The sequence below is a fragment of the Biomphalaria glabrata genome, chromosome 13 (assembly GCF_947242115.1).
Source record: "Biomphalaria glabrata chromosome 13, xgBioGlab47.1, whole genome shotgun sequence".
NCBI classification, from domain to species: Eukaryota; Metazoa; Mollusca; class Gastropoda; family Planorbidae; genus Biomphalaria; species Biomphalaria glabrata.
Window position 1 is genome coordinate 26,863,690 of NC_074723.1, and position 19,606 is coordinate 26,883,295.

At 36.4% G+C, this 19,606-nt stretch overlaps 1 protein-coding gene across 3 annotated transcripts in view; it reads left to right on the plus strand.

Moving 5' to 3' along the window:
* The window catches only part of LOC106066399 (receptor-transporting protein 4-like), a 111,955-nt gene that overhangs the window by 21,443 nt on the left and 70,906 nt on the right, over positions 1-19,606 (plus strand). Inside the window, exon 1 of one of the 3 annotated variants that reach the window (XM_056009111.1) lies at positions 4,194-4,418. The exons of 1 other annotated variant lie outside the window; for it this stretch is intronic. The gene's annotated coding sequence lies outside the window, so the exon portion shown is untranslated. Of the gene's footprint in view, positions 1-4,193; positions 4,419-6,642; positions 6,904-19,606 lie in introns of those variants that run through there. One more of the 3 variants, XM_056009112.1, reaches the window with a different exon arrangement.

Consider the following 19,606-nt stretch of genomic DNA (forward strand, 5'->3'; position numbering starts at 1 on the left):
ATTGATCGTACGGCTATGATGGAACTTAGAAATAACTCAACAATCAGCGTGGGGTGAGGGTAGGGTGTGGGTGGGGTGTTGAATCATTGAACACATTGATCGTACGGCTATGATGGAACTTAGAAATAACTCAACAATCAGCGTGGGGTGAGGGTAGGGTGTGGGTGGGGTGTTGAATCATTGAACACATTGATCGTACGGCTATGATGGAACTTAGAAATAACTCAACAATCAGCGTGGGGTGAGGGTAGGGTGTGGGTGGGGTGTTGAATCATTGAACACATTGATCGTACGGCTATGATGGAACTTAGAAATAACTCAACAATCAGCGTGGGGTGAGGGTAGGGTGTGGGTGGGGTGTTGAATCATTGAACACATTGATCGTACGGCTATGATGGAACTTAGAAATAACTCAACAATCAGCGTGTAGCCGCATAGTAGTCAGCGTTCTGTCGTCTATCTCCCGTAGTCTTTGATTTCAAATCTGACGTCACCCTCCATTGGATCACACAAATGTAATATTTGGTCCTTTTTTTGTGGTTCCAGTTGAAAGCGATCCAGAGTTTGGCGTTTGTGTACTTTCTTTCAGAAGAAATGGTCTGTTTACTTAACCCATTTCTGTTAGCCATTGGCATAATGTCGCATATACCTGTTTTAACCTGGTCAGTATAAATGAACGCAAAAAAAAAAAACACAAAAAAACAACAACCTCAGTCATTTTCAATTCAATACATTTCATTTTATTCCTCGACTTTTGTCCAATGGCTGCTAGTACAAAAAAAAAAAAAAAGCCATTGTTTTGTTTGTTTCATAATTAGATTCATCGACTCAATTATTTAGAGCTATGTAAGGCTATATATTAAACAGTGTTATATATTGAACACTAAGATGTTCTTTAGTACTAATCTCGAGATTAAGCATTACAGTTATAGTTTACTCACACTAATTTTGTGTATTTAATAACAAGGTTCAGGTTCATTGCTACGTGATATAAGGGAACTAACTGATACCGTCAGCTACTGACAACAGTCCTCACCTCGGGCCATTACCTTCTAGGACTCGGAAGTCATGAATGAAACCATTGAGATTGTTTGTTTACATTGATGTCATCGATACCAAACTTTATTTCAGACGTTGACTAGTGAAGCTAGAGGCGCTTCAACTAGAGACGCTTCAACTAGAGACGTGTCACGTTAGCTAATAAATGATAGTGAGAAGGCTCTTCACCACTCAAACCAGCATGTATTTCAATACCAAAACGAATTAGAAACAAAAAGAGAATGTTAGGAAAGCAACCTACATTCTCTGGACCATTTAAGAAGAAAACAAGAGGAGAAAGCTTTAGAACATTGATCGTTTTTATAATGAGCTTTAACTCAGATTGGAAGCGATCTGTGAGATAACATATATATTTTATATACCTGAGGTGATTCCAAAGTGTTCCTGTATTAACTGCTGTCTGCAGATTTGTTTAGGCTCGTTTCAAAATGTGTAGCTGTTTATGATGAGTGACCACGAAGTGTTCTAGACACAGAAATACCAAGGGACTAGGTGTGTAGTGTACACAAGTTTGCAGTGTTTCACTGATCTATATAAGTAAAAGAAGAGAATTAAAAATTTGATGTTAAGTATGTTTCTGCTTTTAATAACCATACCTTTGAATACCTGTCATAACTATATTGATAAAATGGCATAAATAACGAAATTTTAAACCAGAATAGTCATTCATTTTACAGTTGCAAAAACAAGCAATGAATATGGGTAATTAGCTTGCTGTAGTTGGGTGCAAGAAAAAAAAAACAACGTTATCTGGGATGGGGGGATGAAACCATGAGCAGACCGCACCGGGTAAAACCGACCCTTATGACAGCGCCATATAGGCCTACAACTCGACCAACCCTAACCATTCCGGGAACTTAAGTCGTCAAAATATACAACTGGGTCTAATGAAAATGAATTTATTTCTGATTTGTAACCTTTTTTCGTTCAACCCTTCTCAATGTAAACTTTGGCATGTGTCGCAGAGACCTGGTCAAGTAATCTAGGATAAAGTGTTTCAGGTATAGACCTGGTCAAGTAATCTAGGATAGAGTGTTGCAGAGATCTGGTCAAGTAATCTAGGATAGAGTGTTGCAGAGACCTGTTCAAGTAATCTAGGATAGAGTGCTGCAGAGGCCTTTTCAAGTAATCTAGAATAGAGTGTTGCAGAGACCTGGTCAAGTAATCTAGGATAGAGTGTTGCAGAGACCTGGTCAAGTAATCTAGGATAGAGTGTTGCAGAGACCTGGTCAAGTAATCTAGGATAGAGTGTTGCAGAGACCTGGTCAAGTAATCTAGGATAGAGTGCTGCAGAGACCTGGTCAAGTAATCTAGGATAGAGTGTTGCAGAGACCTGGTCAAGTAATCTAGGATAGAGTGCTGCAGAGACCTGGTCAAGTAATCTAGGATAGAGTGTTGCAGAGACCTGGTCAAGTAATCTAGGATAGAGTGAACCGTTTCTAAGTATTCACGAAGTCCAAATGGAACTTAAAACTTTGCCTAGCCATTGATGGTAAATCTGAAGTACAACGTGTTGCTCTACCGAAAGAAAGGCACGTGACACGTGCCCATGATACATGTATAGAACTGTGATGACGTCCTATGACATGATAACGTCACGCATGTTGTCACTAATTCCTCACTCTGACAATCTTGACAAACACGAGCACTGCCAATGTCATGTCGGTCACGTGACTTTTTGACCTACATTCTCACGACCCCATTTCTCTTCTGGCGTCTCTCCATGTAGCTGTTTTTTTTTTTATTTCTCCTTGAAGCTGTTTCTCTTTTTTTTTATCTCTCCTTGAAGCTTTTTCTCTTTTTTTTATTTCTCCTTGAAGCTGTTTCTCTTTTTTTTTATCTCTCCTTGAAGCTTTTTCTCTTTTTTTTTTATTTCTCCTTGAAGCTGCTTCTCTTTTTTATTTCTCATTGAAGCTGTTTCTCTCTTTTAATTCTCTTTCTAGCTGATTCTCTTTTTTATTTCTTCTTGTTGCTGTTTCTCTTTTTTATTTCTCATTGAAGCTGTTTCTCTTTTTTATTTCTCATTGAAGCTGTTTCTCTTTTTTTATTTCTCCATATAGCTGTTTTCTCTCATTGTATCTGTTTCTTTTTTTTTTTTAATTTCTCCTTAAAGCTGTTTCTCTTTTTTATTTCTCCTTCTAGCTGTTTTCTCTCATTGTATCTGTTTCTTTTTTTTTTTTAATTTCACCTTAAAGCTGTTTTTTTTTTTAATCTCTCCTCCCTTCCCCACTTATATTTTTCTTGCCTAGTTCTCTCATTCGCTCTCTTTATTTCTTTCTGTCTGTCTTTCTATCCATCCATCCATCTATCTATCTATCTATCTATCTATCTATCTATCTATCTATCTATCTATCTATTTATCTATCTATCTATCTATCTATCTATCTATCTATCTATCTATCTATCTATCTATCTATCTATCTATCTATCTATCTATGTGTATGTCTGTTTGAAGGTTAAACTATTTTTCTATTTGTTTGATCTATTTGTTCGCTCATTCAACTTTTGATAACAATGAAATGTCTAGTAAATTTGAAAGAACACCTTCATGTCCACTAGATTCAAACAGAAGTCATGTGAAACCTTGTTGTATCTAGACAACACAACTGACCTATACAATTCAAGGAATATTTTATAACAATTACTTTATCTGTACCAAATTGATTAAATTTTGGTCAATTTACTACGTAACCAAGAAATATGAATATGTAATTACTGTTTAATACATTGAAAAACTATTTACATCAATATAATTTACACAATGATAATTTTTATCTATATGTAACAATTGTCAATTTGAGTCCTGTAGTCCTGCCACTAAGAGAAGAAATCACCAAGGTTTGGGCGAGTCCTGTTTACTTTCGTATAGCACTAGTCTTTGTGCGCGAATTGAGAGTTATCTTTCCCTGTCTCCCTTGTCAACAGCGTATATTGTTGAGTATTGTTCTTTGAATGTAGGCCTACTGCTTTGCGTTTGAATCTCTTATACATTCCCTTATTGTAGAAACACCATCCATGTCATTATCTCGACTTCAACCAAACGTCTATTCACCTTATCCCCCTCCCCACCCGCCATCTGCTTTAACATTGAAAAGTTCTCCTACTATATTAGAGGGCAAAGAGGACACTGTTAAAAGGAGACTCTTTAAAAGTATTCCGTCACTACACTGTCACTGAAGGCTAGTGGCTGACAAACTTTACAGTTATAAATATTATAGAATCGCGAGCTGGTGGCATTAACTACTCTTATAATCTTAGACTTGATAGTCTTTTAGAAAGAACTGTTAGTTTGTGTTCAATGTTAGCAGGGCGATTCAGCGCTAATAGTTCTTCTCTCGGAAATCTCATGAATTTTAAAGGTAAGGATTTGATTAATTTGCATGTTGGTCATTATTACAATGATTCTATTTATCTTTTATACGAGTTTTGATCATTACAATTACTTTATATCAAAACTACCATTCAGTCAAAGCCCTTCTTTAGTATTGACTAATTTACAAGATCATAAGTCTACTGTTGTATTAATTTGATCTATGAATCAGTTCATAGACTATAATTTACAAATCATAGGTCTACTGTTATTGAAAGCTCAAACTGCCAACTACGAGATATTGTAGAAAGGTTTTCAAAAGTTGCACTGGACACTTCGTATGTTCGTGTCTATGACGCTGATGTGTGTAAGTGTGGACAAAAGAGCGTGGGAAAACAAGACTTGTATTGATTCCCACCTGTCTTCAATTTATGTGTGTCTTCTGGACTTGACCTGGTACCTTATGCTGTAGGACAGAGCTATGACTATCTCCTTATCAACGTTTTGTGTCTGTCTGCTGTTAGGCCTATATCTGTCTGCGTTTTGTGTCTGTCAGCTGTTATATCTGTCTGCTGGTGTGTCTGTCTGCTATCTGTCTGATGTTATATCTGTCTGCTGTTATATTTGTCTGCTGTTATATCTGTCTGCTGTTATATCTGTCTGCTGGTGTGTCTGTCTGCTGGTGTGTCTGTCTGCTATAAAGGCTCTTGTTGTTAGGGATATTTGTTTATCTTCTATTATGTGTAAAATCAGTTACATTTGCTTAGACTTGAATATTTATAGGAATTTTCTCTTTTACAAATGAAACCAGATTACAAAAAAAAAAAAAAAGAGAATGGAATCAACATTCTATTTAATTTGCTGAATCAGCAGATTGTTTAGAGTGAAGTAGAGAGATAGTTTATTCGTTATAACAATTCCATAGATACACAGATAGAATCCAAATTTCATTTCTATTTCATTTCTTCTTTATGATAAATATTTCACTGCTGGTTGAAATTTTAGGTGAATTTTAGGGTCGATCTTTTTGGCGATAGTGTCAATATGACACAGTCCCATTTCTGTTTGACACTGACTTGTCTCGTGACAGATATTCCTCAATGTCAAGTGCTGACTGGCTGGACAATGTTGTTGTTGTCAGCGTGTCAGTAGCTTCCCCTGAAAGTCTTTAGTTAGTTTGCTTTCTGGTGTTTTGAATAAGTTTTATCTAGAGAATGTTCTCGAATTCTTGTTTGGCTGCAGAGACTAGCCCCCCTCACTAAGTATCTCACTACAGAGGTTCTCACATTTGGTTACAAGGCGTTTTAAAAAACAATGTGTATCAATAGATCTGCGAAAATGAACTTTTTCTAATCACTTGGTTCTTTGTGCTGCCTTTTAGAGTAGATTTACTAAGTCACACGAAAGCATGGGGTATTTGCATGAGACAATACTCTTCTTTTAGGAACGAACGATTGTCAATGTTAAGCTTCTAGAGTTGGATGCATTGATTTACATAATTAGTGACATCACATTTAATAAATGACAATGTTAACTATTTTATTTTTTTGAAACGTAACCCTCTTTAATTTATATTGTAGTTAATGTCATCAAAGATAATTAGTCAGGGGATGACCGGCTATATGGTCATATGGGCGAACGCTTTCTGGGCTGTGGAAAAATGTCAAAAGGGCAGTATGGCATGGGATACATTAAATGATTTTGTATAAAATATTCTCTTGTAAAAAAAAAGCCCACAGAAAGTTCCGACTAAAAGAAATTAGCTCGTAAAATCAAATAAAATTCAGTCAGTGTGAACATAGTGGATCATATTAAAAATCAATCAAACTGAACGTATTGAGATATTATATATTTGAGCAGTATACAGCTACAATCAGTGACGTGTAATCTCACGCATGACTTCAAGTTTTCGATGCATTTTTATCTAATTGTATCAATATAATGACGACATGTACAGATAGATGCTCATCCTATGGCTTTCAATTGTATGGTAATGCCAGGTTTGATTTCGACACCCAATCAACTAATGCAGTAAATATGTTCTCAGATACTTAGTGTACGTTGAACTTGTGTTGAGTTTTCAGCCGATATTTCAATCTCTGACCCAGTTTGAAACACACTTATGAATGTGAGACATCTACGTCCTTTCTTAATTCCTATTTCTAATCTTCTCGACAATGTTACACACAGAGCTGTAGACCTGGTAAGCACAGAAGAGCAGATCTTGGTAACAGCTACCTGAGACAGAAGAGGCGGAGGACTTAAATATATGTCGCAAGGCTCCGGTCATTAATTAGACCAAAATGTTTCATCGCGGACTTAAGGGATTTAATTCATCTTAGAGGTTGGGGCAATGAAAGTTTACACTTCACATTTCTGACTCTTATGGAATGCAAACATTTAACATTTCGACGTTGATTACGTTTCAAATGTATTTTCGCTTTAACCTTTTGTCTGGCTACATTTACTATGTTGAGAGATGAATGGTAAAAATATTCTAATAAGATGATCATTAGAGTGAAACAATGTCCAAGGTAATATCTCATAATTTAAAATAATACCTACCACAATGTACTTAAGATTAAGAAAGATATACGTATTGATAGCCATGACACCGAGAGAATGGGACGACAACTCTGTCCACCAGCCCTAGGCCGAGCCTGTAGAACCAGAACCCTCCTATATTATAAACTTAGTTCTAATAAAATCTGAGCAAAATATTTGAAATTGTTAGCATGACATCTGTCTAACACTAATGAAGTGTTTGGGTGAAAATGTGGCTCATTTCATTTGCTGTTACGATGTTTTGTTCTGAGTGATGCACCAATTGCAAAACACATTTCCTCCAGAATAACAAGTCACACACACACACACACACACACATCTACACGGTGCTGTGCTATTTATATATACACACACACACGAAGTAAACTGTACGGAGACAATTTATCCTCTTTTCAGCTGACCAACCTTTGTAAGAGTGATTATTTGGTTCTTATAACGAATGCATGATAGATTTAAATAAAAAAGGAACATTTTACCCCACCCCACATTTCCCCCCAGTCCAAAAAAACAAATGCCCTGATCATGCGAATGTATACGACTCCGCCTCTACAAATGTCTAATGCTAGACCTATACATCTACTCAGACTCTACAAATGTCTAATGCTAGACCTATACATCTACTCCGACTCTACAAATGTCTAATGTTAGACCTATACATCTACTCAGACTCTACAAATGTCTAATGTTAGGCCTATACATCTACTCAGACTCTACAAATGTCTAATGTTAGGCCTATACATCTACTCAGACTCTACAAATGTCTAATGTTAGGCCTATACATCTACTCAGACTCTACAAATGTCTAATGTTAGGCCTATACATCTACTCAGACTCTACAAATGTCTAATGCTAGACCTATACATCTACTCAGACTCTACAAATGTCTAATGTTAGGCCTATACATCTACTCCGACTCTACAAATGTCTAATGCTAGGCCTATACATCTACTCCGACTCTACAAATGTCTAATGCTAGACCTATACATCTACTCCGACTCTACAAATGTCTAATGTTAGACCTATACATCTACTCCGACTCTACAAATGTCTAATGCTAGACCTATACATCTACTCAGACTCTACAAATGTCTAATGCTAGACCTATACATCTACTCAGACTCTACAAATGTCTAATGCTAGACCTATACATCTACTCAGACTCTACAAATGTCTAATGTTAGGCCTATACATCTACTCCGACTCTACAAATGTCTAATGCTAGGCCTATACATCTACTCCGACTCTACAAATGTCTAATGTTAGACCTATACATCTACTCCGACTCTACAAATGTCTAATGCTAGACCTATACATCTACTCAGACTCTACAAATGTCTAATGTTAGACCTATACATCTACTCCGACTCTACAAATGTCTAATGTTAGACCTATACATCTACTCCGACTCTACAAATGTCTAATGCTAGACCTATACATCTACTCCGACTCTACAAATGTCTAATGCTAGACCTATACATCTACTCAGACTCTACAAATGTCTAATGTTAGGCCTATACATCTACTCCGACTCTACAAATGTCTAATGCTAGACCTATACATCTACTCCGACTCTACAAATGTCTAATGTTAGGCCTATACATCTACTCCGACTCTACAAATGTCTAATGCTAGACCTATACATCTACTCAGACTCTACAAATGTCTAATGTTAGGCCTATACATCTACTCCGACTCTACAAATGTCTAATGTTAGGCCTATACATCTACTCCGACTCTACAAATGTCTATTGTTAGGCCTATACATCTACTCAGACTCTACAAATGTCTATTGTTAGGCCTATACATCTACTCAGACTCTACAAATGTCTAATGTTAGGCCTATACATCTACTCCGACTCTACAAATGTCTAATGTTAGACCTATACATCTACTCAGACTCTACAAATGTCTAATGTTAGACCTATACATCTACTCAGACTCTACAAATGTCTAATGCTAGACCTATACATCTACTCCGACTCTACAAATGTCTAATGTTAGGCCTATACATCTACTCAGACTCTACAAATGTCTAATGCTAGGCCTATACATCTACTCCGACTCTACAAATGTCTAATGCTAGGCCTATACATCTACTCAGACTCTACAAATGTCTAATGCTAGACCTATACATCTACTCCGACTCTACAAATGTCTAATGCTAGGCCTATACATCTACTCAGACTCTACAAATGTCTAATGCTAGGCCTATACATCTACTCCGACTCTACAAATGTCTAATGCTAGGCCTATACATCTACTCCGACTCTACAAATGTCTAATGCTAGGCCTATACATCTACTCCGACTCTACAAATGTCTAATGCTAGGCCTATACATCTACTCAGACTCTACAAATGTCTAATGCTAGGCCTATACATCTACTCAGACTCTACAAATGTCTAATGCTAGGCCTATACATCTACTCAGACTCTACAAATGTCTAATGCTAGACCTATACATCTACTCCGACTCTACAAATGTCTAATGCTAGGCCTATACATCTACTCAGACTCTACAAATGTCTAATGCTAGACCTATACATCTACTCCGACTCTACAAATGTCTAATGTTAGGCCTATACATCTACTCCGACTCTACAAATGTCTAATGCTAGACCTATACATCTACTCCGACTCTACAAATGTCTAATGCTAGGCCTATACATCTACTCAGACTCTACAAATGTCTAATGCTAGGCCTATACATCTACTCAGACTCTACAAATGTCTAATGCTAAATGTTCCTAAACGTCTAGTTATTGATTCAGCTCTTTAATGAATACATTCGGGAATACCCGCTGACTTATATGTGTTCAAGATAGAGATTGTCTAGACATCCAGATAAAAATTAATGTTTTAGATTATTACTAACCATATGTTACCCGCGGGTCCCAAAATGCGTGTTACTGATATAGCACATTAGAATAGTTTGTGGAAAGTCTGGTCGAGAGGCTGAGTACGCTTGAACTTGGCTTGGCCACCTATAAAGGGGGCGCGTGGCTCGACACCCGACTCGAGTTGAGCTGTGTTTACTGAGCACCTAAAGGCAGCACGGAAACAAATGTGATTGGACCATGGCGCTCTGAGCTTTCTATACGCAAGAAAGTAGCGCTATATCAAAGCTATAATAATAATTACAAACAATTAAACAAAATAATAATGTTATAAGTAAAGCGAATGCGTGAATGTAAAAATAGTATGAATAGTGCTATTAAAATAGCTAATCGACCTAACTTCAATTTTGTTACAAAAAGATTTGCTTGCATATATATTGAGATCTAGATCTAGAATCTAATATAGTTTTTGAACTAGATTAAACTTAGATTCATTTGTTTAAATTAAGTAAAATACTTCTACTTTCAATAGACATTCTTGATCTATCAGTTTAAGGTTGAATTTAAGGTCAATAAGTTATTATTTTATGTTAGTATATTTAAACATGGCGTAGATTTATAAGATACTATACTTTCATAGAGTTGGTCCATTTTTTTTTTGAGTGTCTTAAGTTTTTTTAGGGCTTCAGTACATACACTACGTTCTAAGATAATACCCAAGGAACATTTATGCTAAGTTTTATCAAGATTGGTCAAACGGTTTTGATTTCTATTCGGCACATACATACGCCTTACATTCTACTTTATAGTATAGATATTTAAAAAAAAATCGTAATGGTCAAAACAATTGTTTCCCCGTGTGGCCAATTAGCAAGTAATCCTTTTACCAAAGATATACATCAACTGTAAGCTCGAGGAAGATACTTAGAATCGTTTTCGAGAACCATGTCCGCCCAGTTTTTTTTTCTAACTGATGCAGAAATTGCAAGCTGAATAGAGGAATTGTAAAATAACCTCAGTTAGTCATGTTTTAGTTGGACATACGTGTAATAATAGACCAGTTCATACACAATGGTAAAACATTCACTTCCAGCAAATATTTCACGTGGAGTTGAAGTGTAATGGAGATGTAATGGAGATGTCACCGTGGGCGTAGCAGAAAACAAGTAAAAACATGGCACAGTTCTTATCAGTCAGTAGGCTATTGCAGTCTACGTACTACTTCATTGTGGAGGCGCTTATGGCATCACATGCTGAAGCATTCAACCATTCAAAAGTAGAACCTTGAAACTAACCAGGTTAGTGAACTGTAGGTCTAATAAATGCCAGAGAGTTCACTGGACTGTGACGAGCATCTAGTAGGGGTTCAAGCCCCGCGGTTAAATAAACATATAGGGCTGCTCTCTGACTCCTTGGCTGGGGCTTTTGGACGAAGTGTTTCATGCAGGCGCAGAATAGTTGTTATCTCCGTCGTGTCGACATACTTTTTGGCAGGCAGCAGGTTGACAAAAGAAACTATGTTACAACAATGTTACATAGGTATAAAAATTTTTTCTGAATTTTTTGTTTTATTATTATACAATCGGTCGGAACTTTTGGGATTATTGACACTCAAAGAAAAACAAAAACCCTGTAGATTACATGACTAGATGGAGCCAATGTTGTAACTGTGTGCTTCGAAAAACATCAAAATTCATTTTTTTTAAATTGTCTCGATTTCAACTGACGGAGTGAAATGCACTATATGCGTGCTAAGATTAGGTTTGTAACTCTTTGAAAAGAACAACTATTCTTCACTAGATACGTATACATTGTACAGTGTAGTAGGAAGCACTAGAACATCGTTATAACCGTTTTCGAGAACCACCCAGAAGGTTTAAGGTTTTGCCCAGAATGTTTTAGGTTTAGCCCAGAAGGTTTTGCCTATTCCGATTTCGCGTCTTGAATAGAGATAATGTAAAAAGCAGCAAACTCAAACTGATCATCACAGCCAAGCCAACCGATATTATACAGGAATCTACTGTTGTACAGCGTACCGGAAGTTTTGTATCAGCACATCGGTTTTGTCCATTTCGCAAAGTGGCCGGCTAAAGAATAAAGTAGAAAAAAAAAACACTTTTAATTTCAAGTACCATGGGTCTTGGAAACACGCCTACGCCATTTCGCGAACTGGCCAGACTTCGGGTTTTGGCCATAACACATACCTGTACACAGAAAGATGTCCCTGAGTAAGACTTGAAGTATTGACGAAAAAAAAAACAATTTAAAGTTTAATCCCTATACACAAGTCTGACAATAATAGACAACCATTTTCTCTTTGGTGTGTTTGACCTGGATTCTTAACCTATTTTACCAATGTTTCACTGGTCATAAAAGACGTAACTCAGTCAAGTGATATGACTTTCATTCTATGGAGGCCCATAATCCTTCACTTTATTATCACTATTGCAAGTAAACTTTTTAATAGGTCTTCATGGAGAACATCTACATGATTAGTGCTGTCTCTGTGCCTAGTTCTGATCTGAATATTGAAAAGAACTATTGAAACTCTGATCTCAGCATAAATCTCAACAAAGATCTCAGCATAGATCAATAGATCTCAGCATAGATCTCAACATAGATCAATAGATCTCAGCTTAGATCTCTACATTTCAGCATAGATATCAGTATAGAACGCAGCATAGATCTCTAGGTATCAGCATAGATATCAGCATAGGTTGTAGCATAGACCTCTAGCTATCAGCATAGATCTCTAGGTATTAGCATAGATATCAGCACAGATAGCAGCATAGATCTCTGGGTATTAGCATAGATATCAGCACAGATAGCAGCATAGATCTCTAGATACCAGCGCTCCATTGGAATTAAGTACAGGTTTCCCTTCAAAATTTATTCTTTTCTCTTGTGGAGTTCATTGGGGTACCAGTGTTGACACTTTAACCATTTAATTCCCCCCATCGTAGCCTTAGCCTAATAGCTTGTCCAGTACAGAACATAATGTATTTGTTGACAATGACGTTAGACACAGGCGTCTCTCTGAACTACAGAAACAAAACCAATGAAGTCTTCTCGAAATCGCAATCAACAAACCGAAGACATCTTCAAAGACATCATCTCAGTGCCTGAAATATCTGCAGTTTCATCACCAATAGACCCAGCAAAAGCAGTTAATTCATGCCGCTGCTCGTATTTTTGGTTTCTTGCTGCTGCCAGTGCTCCGTTGATACAAATCAACGTTTTTACTCAGAGTATGGCATGTCAAGAACTTTTTTATATATATACCTTCTATCGTAAACTGGTGGACGTATTTCACCTGCTATTTTATCAACTCTGCAAGACGTAAATACATTGACCAAGAGGACTGCACTCTTCACTCTTGTTCAAGAAAAATTTCACATCTATTACATCGAAAGACAGTTGGTAAGGACTTCTCCAACATTCCTCAACAAGCATCATATCCTAGATATCCTAAATATTACAATCACTATAAATATGTGCTAATGAAAACAAATCGTCAAGACTAACGTGCTAGAGAATATTTGATACACACTATAGAGCCAAGAATTGCAGGCATATAATAAAGCGCACAAGTCTGAAATAGCACATTGAACTTCATTACAATAAAATCGTATCCTCACAACTGCACTTCAAAGGAAGCACTTCTTGTTCAGTTGCTATTTAGATTTTAATTGATTTGATGGTGCGAAAAAAAATTGTCAGAATTTGAAAACTCAGAATCCAGGGGGGTGCAGATGCACCACCTTGCACCCCCTGCGGGCGCCCATGTCAATGGGTGAAGATATTAATTATTATATCTGTACAAGTCCACCACTACTGGACGGTATTAAGTCATTAGTTTGGTGACGTCCAGCACATTGGTCATTATGTTCTGTTAATATGTTGAGGATGATTGTAAGAATAATGTTATCAACAATGGCTACGTTTGATTAAGTAACGGTCACATGAGTGAGACATGATTGACCTATTAGAAGCCTTTACGTTGATGGATAAGTTATTTAACCTATTAGGCTGATGGATAAATTATATAACCTATTAGTTTGATGGATAAGTTATTTAACCTTTTAGGTTGATGGATAAGTTATTTAACCTTTTAGGTTGATGGATAAGTTATTTAACCTATTAGGTTGATGGATAAATTATTCAACAAAAAAAGTTTCTGGACAACCAGCAAGTGTAGAGAGCTGTAATAGAAAATATTAGATGATTTCATTTTGTGTCCAAACAAAGGTAAACCAGACTCTACAATCCTGTACTCATAGTTTTGCCCGGCACAAGTTTCCGGTGAGATGTAATGTGTTGAATTTTAAACTCTGTCATCATTTCCTTCTGTCATGTCGGACGTTTTAACTGTCACAGTCTTTCCTTATCCTCCCCCACATGTGACACAATGTAGTCAGTGCTGGACACGGGTGTGCGTGTATGTAAGTGGCTAGACACACACACACATTTGCCTGTAATGTATGATTCAAGTGACTAGACACTTATTTGTAGTCAGTAGTTAGGGACATGCATAGTTGTAGTTAGACATTCACAAGACTACATTGAGACTAGTGTTATTGATAGTTGTAGTTAGACATTCACAAGACCTACATTGACACTAGTGTTATTGATAGTTGTAGTTAGACATTCACAAGACTACATTGACACTAGTGTTATTGATAGTTGTAGTTAGACATTCACAAGACTACATTGACACTAGTGTTATTGATAGTTGTAGTAAGACATTCACAAGACTACATTGACACTAGTGTTATTGATAGTTGTAGTTAGACATTCACAAGACTACATAGAGACTAGTGTTATTGATATTTGTAGTTAGACATTCACAAGACTACATTGACACTAGTGTTATTGATAGTTGTAGTTAGACATTCACAAGACTACATAGAGACTAGTGTTATTGATAGTTGTAGTTAGACATTCACAAGACTACATAGACACTAGTGTTATTGATATTTGTAGTTAGACATTCACAAGACTACATTGACACTAGTGTTATTGATAGTTGTAGTTAGACATTCACAAGACTACATTGACACTAGTGTTATTGATAGTTGTAGTTAGACATTCACAAGACTACATTGACACTAGTGTTATTGATAGACTAATGTATCATTTTAAATTTTATTTACATTAAGAGTATCATTTTATATCTCTATACAGTGGTGTCGTGGGGTGGGGGGCTGCGATGGGTGAGGGTGTAGAGGGAATGACAACCTTAATGAGATGACGTCCCTGAGATGTAGGCCTGCAATCTTAATGAGATGACGTCCCTGAGATGTAGGCCTACAACCTTAATGAGATGACGTCCCTGAGATGTAGGCCTACTTTTTAAACATGTTGTTTTTAAAGCGGCTATAGACAGGTGTCTTTGTGCTATGTTTAGATCTAAAAGTGACAATACAACCCACTTTGTCTTCTAACAGCAACCCCACCCCCCACTTTTGGTTTTGCAAGACATCTTTATAAATCAGAACTTCATGGAACCTCCAGGAACCTTGTTCCAGAAACCTTGACAGCTGATCTCAAAACGGCTCTAACGATTTTCCTAGAAATTTAACAGTTGATTATTTAGCTGAGAAAAGAATTACTAGCTCGTTAGTCACATGAACCTTTTAATTTTTCAACGTAAAAAAATATTTTTTAAACAAAACATCTTGTATTGAGCATGAGTCCTCAAAGTTAATCTTACTTTAAATAAACATTCTTGCAGCCTACGGAGAAAGATAATATTGTGTTACTGATAGTTTTAGTTGACAGTTTTAGATTTCCAGAAACAATTTTTCTGTAACTTTTTATTCTACCAAAGATACGACAAACTCGTTTTTAAAAACCACTAGACTAGTGACAAAGTCATCAGTCAATAAATGAAAGCGATTTGTAATCAAATTTCTCCTTTCAATTTGTGGTACTAAATAGATTCAAACCTGCCTCTTTAGCTTACAAAAAGAATCTATGCTGCCGGTAAAGTTGACATTCAATAACTTCTAGCTAGGTCAATAGTTTTTTTCTTAAGTCTCAAGGTACTATTTTTAGTGTTTAATCTTTAGTGTAAAGGTACTAGGCCTATTGTTTATCGATGACTTCTTTCAGTGCATGTGTATGTGTGTGACATGAGCTATCAGCGCCGGGTGACACAATCCTTGCGACACTATGGATATCATTAATAGTATGACATTAGATGTATATAGCCTACATTGATCAACCCATCGAGATTAATAGTATGACTTTAGATGTATATAGCCTACATTGATCAACCCATCGAGATTAATAGTATGACTTTAGATGTATATAGCCTACATTGATCAACCCATCGAGATTAATAGTATGACTTTAGATGTATATAGCCTACATTGATCAACCCATCGAGATTAATAGTATGACTTTAGATGTATATAGCCTACATTGATAGACCCATCGATATTAATAGTATGACTTTAGATGTATATAGCCTACATTGATAGACCTATGGAGAATAACAGTATGACTTTAGATGTATATAGCCTACATTGATAGACCTATGGAGAATAACAGTATGACTTTAGATGTATATAGCCTACATTGATAGACCCATCGAGATTAATAGTATGACTTTAGATGTATATAGCCTACATTGATAGACCTATGGAGAATAATAGTATGACTTTAGATGTATATAGCCTACATTGATAGACCTATGGAGAATAATAGTATGACTTTAGATGTATATAGCCTACATTGATAGACCTATGGAGAATAATAGTATGACTTTAGATGTATATAGCCTACATTGATAGACCTATGGAGAATAACAGTATGACTTTAGATGTATATAGCCTACATTGATAGACCTATGGAGAATAATAGTATGACTTTAGATGTATATAGCCTACATTGATAGACCTATGGAGAATAATAGTATGACTTTAGATGTATATAGCCTACATTGATAGACCCATCGAGATTAATAGTATGACTTTAGATGTATATAGCCTACATTGATAGAGCTATGGAGAATAATAGTATGACTTTCGATCAATGAACTTTAATATTATGCCATAAAATCTATGTAATCAACACATTATACGAACCCTATATGTAAGGAGCGTCCAAAGGCAGCGTCGAATTAAACGTTAACTTGCTAGGGTAAACAGCAAACAATTACTTTTTAAATAAGAGAGAGAGAGAGAGAGAAATTATGTAATTTTTACAGAATATTGAAGCCTGAGGTTAATAATAATTACCAAAAGGTGAAATGAATACAGGGCAAGAATATTCTTACATTAACACCAACTTAAGGCCACTAGCGGATCCAGAACTTTGGAATTGGCTGAAGTCGATTTTTTTCCAAACCCTAACGCACAGTAAACCCTAACCCTAAGCATAAACGCGCGTACAAGCATATATGTTAGAATTAAAAAATAAAGCAGTGTCTCTCAACCTTCGGCGAAAAAAAGGCACATTTCTCTTGACAGCTAGGGGGTCTGGGGGAGTGCTGCACGCTCCCTCAGTGGGGTCCGGGGCGAAGTCCCGACGCCAAAAGCGTTTTCTTGCATTCTTCACTGCAGAAACGCATTCTCCTGACATCTACAGCTCATTATTCATCCTATTAAAAAAAGGACCCTTTGAATAATTTTTTTACTCGAAAAATATTCTAATATGAATTTACAGGACCTTACTACATTGCAAATACAACCGATTAGTTCCTTGAAAAGATAAGACAACGCACATATTTAGATAAAGGCTTTGAGGATCGCCGCCGAAAAGAAATTATTCGAAAAATTAAAAAAAATAAAATAAAAACAGCCATTTTGAGGCCTTTCTCTTGACATCTAGGTGGTCTTGGGGAGGGCTGTAAGCTCCCCCAGTATCCCAACGCCAAAAGCGTTTTCTTGCATTCTTCACAGCAGAAACGCATTCTCCTGAAATATACAGCTCATTATTCATCCTATTAAAAAAAGGACCCTTTGAATAATTTTTTACTTGAAAAATATTCTAATATGAATGTACAGGCCTTACTTCCATGCAAATACTACCGAGTTGTTCCTTAAAGAGATAAGATACCCCACAGATTTCGATTAAAACTTTGAGGATCGCCGCCGAAAAAAAATATTCAAAAAATAATATTTTAAAAACAATCTCATTTGTAAGTGATACATTTTGTTCAATAGGCATGTTTGTAACTTTGTTTTGTTACTGAGCTATAATTTAAAGTTCTAAACAACTAATTTCGGAAGTGGTAGGACAAATTAAGTGGACCAATTAGATTCCATTCTATTTTTTTTTTTGCATTTTTAGGATGTAAGTGTGTATTATTAAATATAGTCCCAATTTTTTTTTATACAATAGAAAAATGTCAGTATGAGTAAAGGTTGGAAAAAGATGACTAGGAAAAGAATACTGGGGTTCAGAACCCATCACAATTGTTACTCTTATAATGAAAACTTTCGTATGAATTCTAAATTTTCCAAAAATAAGTCTTTCTTAAAATAACTAAGATAAATTCGTGTGCAATTACATAAACTCTGTCGCCATAATGACTGTTATGTTTTCGTCTGGAAAGGGGAGAGGGCGGTAGAGTGAAAACGAATAATCCTCGCTCCTTTTTATAATTTCTGCTAATGATTGCATTAGGCATTAACGCATTCTTTGATATAAGGCTTTAGTTTATTGCATATACAAATTATATTAGTAACATTTTTTTTAATTTTGTAATTTCTGAACTAAAATACAAAAAGAAAAAAAGTAGCCTATTGGCTTGTCCAATGGGCGGAAGGTGAGTGCATGTATCGTCCCTCCCACCTGGTACAACCCTGTTTCATTTTATATTTACTAATGATAAAATTTGAGATCAAATATAATCAATATGTAGCTTCAATTCTATAGCTATTCAACTAATTTTGTTCACAAACTAGCGATTTCTTCATAAAAATAGGACCGACGCAATCGTCTTCACCCCCAGCCGGATCGGCCAAGTTATAAGTATAGCGACATAATGTAACAATTAAATAGTAATTCAACTAACTTTGTTGACAAACTATGATTTCTAATTAAAAGTAGGACCGACCCCCCCCCCACTCAAAGGATTTAGGTGGCAAAGGCAATACAGTTATTCACCCCCACCCCACCCAATCGGCTAATAGGGGAAAAACCTAATATAAAGATCGGTTAAAATATTAATAACAAGTTTTAATTATATAGATATTTAATTGATTCTGTTATCAAGCATTGATTTCTATAAATAAATTGAACCTCCACCCGTTCAAATATTTATGGGGTGGGGGGGGATTGATGCCACCGCCACCTCCCCATCCCACCAAATCGGCCAACATACTAGAGGGGGCGTGGCGTAAAAATATAGAAATAGGTTGAAATATAAATAATTAGTATATATTAATAACATAACTAATAATTTCTTATACAAATTGTGTGATTTCTTTACAAAAAATGTGTACTCCCCCCTTCGGGCCCTTCGGGGTAGGGTGTGGGCGGTCAAGTGGGGGGAGGGCGATCGTCTCTACCGCCTCCCCTGGATCCGCCAGTGCTTAAGGCTCATTTAGACTACATTCTCTAACTAGAAAATGTCATTAGTGTATCCAACCGTGACCTTATAACGAAGGTAGTTAAGTGATCCAACTTTTACTCAAGGTCAAGAGCAAGACCCTAGCAAGACCAGGAATTGAGTTGTTTTGTCTCCACCTACTACAGACTTGCCCAAACTACGGCACGCTGGCCATTTTCGGCCGTAATGTGGCACTTTCCAGTCCACTCGAAATTTCTGTCCCGAGTGCACAATGAAGTTAATGATGCTGCGTCACGTAACAAGTGAGTAGTGCT